Genomic DNA, 4804 nt, shown 5'->3' with positions numbered 1-4804 from the left:
TTTGCGTATGTGATCACTTTCCAGTAACATATGAATTAAAGTATTAGCAGAAAGATTCTCTTTGTCCTGATCCAACATTTATTTTAATACTCAGTGGCAGCCAGACCAGAGTTCTGAAAACTTCTTCAGTCGACATTGGAATTCTGGCATCGTAGGTACTTCTTGCGGTCACTAGGGTCTTGTGATATCACAGGAGGCCTCAACTGAAGACAGGACGTGTGACCACGCTGTGATGTCATAACATTGGAGGAACTAGTAAGTGTAACAGGTGCCCAGGATGCCGGTATTAGAGTGCCAGCTGAGAAAGCTCACACTGCCCAGATCTGACTGCTGAGGAGTGCCGGAATAGATGACAGGACAAATTACCGAGAACCTTTTTGCTCATCTCTAATATGAATTTATTTTTAGGGGTGGAAAGATTGGGTTGATGGGCACAAGTAATGATCGCTTAGGTGACTGCAAAATCGACCTAGTTTCCCTGAGTTTCCAACAATGCCAAGCAGGGACTTCAAGATTGATGGAACTTCCTGGACTATGCATTAACGGTAATTTGTCACAAAGTTTTGCCAAATAATCTGAGAGCAGCATAATGTAGAGATAGAAACCCTGATTCCAGCGATGTATCGCTTGTAGTTTTTATAAAAATCAGTTTTATCAGCAGGAGATTATCACTAAAAGACTAGCAAACCTGCTGCCATATAGTCCTCCATATTCATGAGCCCTGTATAACCCTGCCCCACCACTGATTGGCGGCTTTCTGTCTGTGCACAGTGTATGCAGAAAGCTACCGATCAGTGGTGTGGGTGGGGTTATCCAGCGATCAGCATTCAGAGCTCTGCTAGATCTTCAATAGATAAAACTGGAATTTTAACACAACTGCAGCAAGCTGCTTAGTAAGTGACACACCGCTGGAATCAGGGTCTCTGTCCCTACATTATGCTGCTCTCAGATGTGGTAGCAAAAACAGATTCTCTTTAATGGTCCAAATCTATGATAAAAGAAGATCCCATCATTTTTTTTAATGGGGTTAAGCTATACTAATATGTATAGTTGCAACAGTATTTCTCTCTTCTTTAGGCTTATGGGGGTGTCCATGCGTCAGACCCCAAATACTTATATATTGATGATCTAACCTAAAGGTCATAAATAGATATTGCTGGAAAATCCCTTTAAATAGAAATATATTAGGGAACGGCTGAGAAAATCTACTCCTTTATTTAGACTGTTTCTGTGCAATTTGATTTTTTTTTATATTTTTTAGATATGTGCAATTTTCTAATGAAGTTTTGAGCAAATGACAGGAGGAAGAGACGAACATATGGTGAGTATAATGTTATATATCTGAAATGGCTATTAGACTAATTAGCACAATTTGTGTTTATCGAAGCAGATACATACAAGAACAGTCTCCAATGGAAGCAATGGGGTCAGCGCTAGCACTATGGGCCAGATTCATTATTGCATTTGCTCCTGTTTTTTGTTCCGTTTTTACCGTTTCGCACCTTTTTTTTGTTTGCGCCATATTCACCTTTTCATTTGTGCAACTCTGTCATATATCTTATCAGAGAAATCGACTTGTTTCACCTCCTGGACTGATCTTTCATTCTCAATCCAGGGGTAAAAACTATATTCAGTGAATACAGATTTCCCCATTACTGAGACAGGAGATGACAGTTGGTGCTTTTAAAATTCTATGGTAAGGGGAGGAGCTAAAGCCAGACATTCCGCTGCAAGTTCTTTACAGTTCTCCATAGAACCTTATGAGCACCAACTGTCATCTCCGATCTCAGTAATGGGAAATTCTGTAGTCACTGAAGAAAGATTTTATCTGTGAGTTGAGAATTTTGAGAATAAAAGATCAGTCCAGGAAAAGGAACAATCAATGCATTTTTTAGAGGGCGGTGCGGCAACAAAAACAGCAGTGTGGGGGTTTTTCTTTTGCCTTACATGTTATGCCAAATTAATTCGATATTTTTACATTTTGACAGAGAGGACTTTTGTAACAGTGGCGATACCAAAAATGTTTATTTTTCAATTTTTCAATTTCTTATTTTGGAAATAGAGGGGCGGTTTAAAGTTTGATGCTTTTTTCATAATTGTAAAGACTTTTTTTTTCAAATTTTTTAGTCTTCATAGGAGACTTGACTCCACTGCAACAAACATTGACCCCAAAGAGGTTAAAGTCTATAGCACATAATTTTTGGGTTGAGTTTTTTGTATAGGGTCACTGGCACACTGTAGGTATGGTGTTTTTCGCATAGGCTTGAAAAACACCGAAAAAAACACAAGTGCAAAATGTTATATAATAAATACCAGAACTAAAATGTTCCTAAAAACATAATTAAAAACTATTAAAACTTATAGAGTATTAAAAAAAAGTGTAATATAAAGGCCTAGAAGGAGCCCAATTTATAGCCAATTCCGGCAGCGGCCAGCCCCGATCTTGACCTTACCCCAGACCCCTCTTACTGAGAACGTACGGTATATTGATTCTGATATTTATTTCTGTACGGCGGAGACCCTCCGCTCCACACCAGCATCTCTAAAAATCAAAAAGTTGCCAACTATCTAAACACAGACAATAAGTCAGACCAAAATTTCCGAGACGTCAATTTTTTTTTCTTAATATTAGAAATCCTTATGGGAATTGAGTGAGTTTTCTCCCATGATTCTCGTGGATAGACGGTTAATGCGCTTTATCACTATAATATCAAACATCTCGCTCCTTTCATCAGGCAAGAATTACAGCAATTCGGTGTTACCTCTGCTAACGGATATCTACAGAACATGCCCGTGTGCCCCTTCACCTCTTCGGTGACCCCTCATCTTCTATTCCTACCTAAAGCCTATTGCAATCATTGACGCCTCATATCATTTTTGAGCTTAAAATGTATACAGTGCCCATGAAAGCACATATGGCGAGCAACATCTGTGTAATGCTGTATGGAATACTCCTGAGGACCGGCCACGGGGACATAACGGCTTCATAAACTGATGGACTGCATTAGCCTCCATGAATAACTTGTATTATCAGGCAATTTGTTTGCTTTGTAAACTCGGCGCAGATCTAAAGGTACCTTCACACGAAGCGACGCTGCAGCGATAGCGACAACGATGTCGATCGCTGCAGCGTCGCTGTTTGGTCGCTGGAGAGCTGTCACACAGACCGCTCTCCAGCGATCAACTATGCCGAGGTCCCCTGGTAACCAGGGTAAACATCGGGTAACTAAGCGCAGGGCCGCGCTTAGTAACCCGATGTTTACCCTGGTTACCAGCGTAAAATCTAAAAAAAACAAACAGCACATACTTACATTCACGTCCCCCTGCGTCCACTTCCTGACTGACTGAGCGCCGTACAGTGAGAGCAGAGCGGTGACGTCACCGCTGTGCTGCTTTCACTTTCACTTTGCGGCGCTGAGTCAGAGGAGGAAGCAGACTGCAGGGGACGCAATGTGAGTATGTGCTGTTTGTTTTTTTTACATTTTACGCTAGTAACCAGGGTAAACATCGGGTAACTAAGCGCGGCCCTGCGCTTAGTAACCCGATGTTTACCCTGGTTACCAGTGTAAAATATCGCTGGTATCGTTGCTTTTGCTTTCAAACACAACGATACACAGCGATCGGACGACCAAATAAAGTTCTGGACTTTATTCAGCGACCAGCGACATCACAGCAGGATCCTGATCGCTGCTGCGTGTCAAACGAAACGATATCGCTTAGCGAGGACGCTGCAACGTCACGGATTGCTAGCGATATCGTTATAATGTCGTTTCGTGTGAAGGTACCTTTACATCTGAAGGTAAATTGGCTCAGAGACATGTTATCTTATGTATTAGCGGTCATTCACTGACTGAAGGAAAGTGGATACAGAGAGCGTCACTCCTGCTCCAAAGGACGTGGTCGGGGATTACTTACCGCAACACTCCACTGTCATTTACTAGTCTTCTTATACAGGGGTTATTACTGTGCTCCAGAAAGCTAGTGAATATCTATCTATCTATCTATCTATCTATCTATCTATCTATCTATCTATCTATCTATCTATCTATGTATCTATCTATCTATCTATCTATCTATCTATCTATCTATCTATCTATTATCTATCTATCTATCTATTATCTATGTATCTATCTATCTATCTATTATCTATATATATATATATATATAAATATATATATATCTATTATCTATCTATCTATCTATCTATCTATTTATTATCTATCTATCTATTTATTATCTATCTATCTATCTATCTATCTATCTATATATAAATATATATATATATATCTATTATCTATCTATCTATCTATCTATCTATGTTCTATCTATATCTATCTATCTATCTATCTATCTATCTATCTATCTATCTATCTATCTATCTATCTATCTATCTATATATATATATATATATATCTATTATCTATCTATCTATCTATCTATTTATTATCTATCTATCTATTTATTATCTATCTATCTATCTATCTATCTATCTATCTATCTATCTATCATCTATCTATCTATCTATCTATCTATCTATCTATCTATCTATCTATCTATCTATCTATCTATCTATCTATCTATCTATCTATGTTCTATCTCTTTATCTACATATTACTAATAATATCACATACACACCATACCATACCTATTTCTAGTCCCTGTGACATACAATATAATGTGGTTTTGCTCTACACTCACAAGTTGAAGAGAGGAAATTAAATTAAGGGCCGTCGGTGCCTCTCCTATTGACCCTGGATCTTTGAAGAGTCTTATTAGCCAAACCACCATCTAGTTTCATTGGCTA

General features: G+C 38.7%; 1 long non-coding RNA gene across 2 annotated transcripts in view; it reads left to right on the top strand.

Moving 5' to 3' along the window:
• Positions 1-285: 285 nt before the first annotated feature.
• LOC143784894 (uncharacterized) overlaps positions 286-4804 on the top strand; it is a 36653-nt gene continuing 32134 nt past the window's right edge. For both annotated transcript variants that reach the window (XR_013217901.1, XR_013217900.1), the window contains exons 1-2: positions 286-545; positions 1262-1321. This is a non-coding gene — a long non-coding RNA (uncharacterized LOC143784894). The remainder of the gene's footprint in view (positions 546-1261; positions 1322-4804) is intronic.

The sequence above is a fragment of the Ranitomeya variabilis genome, chromosome 7, assembly GCF_051348905.1.
Source record: "Ranitomeya variabilis isolate aRanVar5 chromosome 7, aRanVar5.hap1, whole genome shotgun sequence".
In the NCBI taxonomy this organism is placed as follows: Eukaryota; Metazoa; Chordata; class Amphibia; order Anura; family Dendrobatidae; genus Ranitomeya; species Ranitomeya variabilis.
Note: the sequence above shows the minus strand (reverse complement) of the source record. Positions and strands in the feature narration are given on the sequence as shown.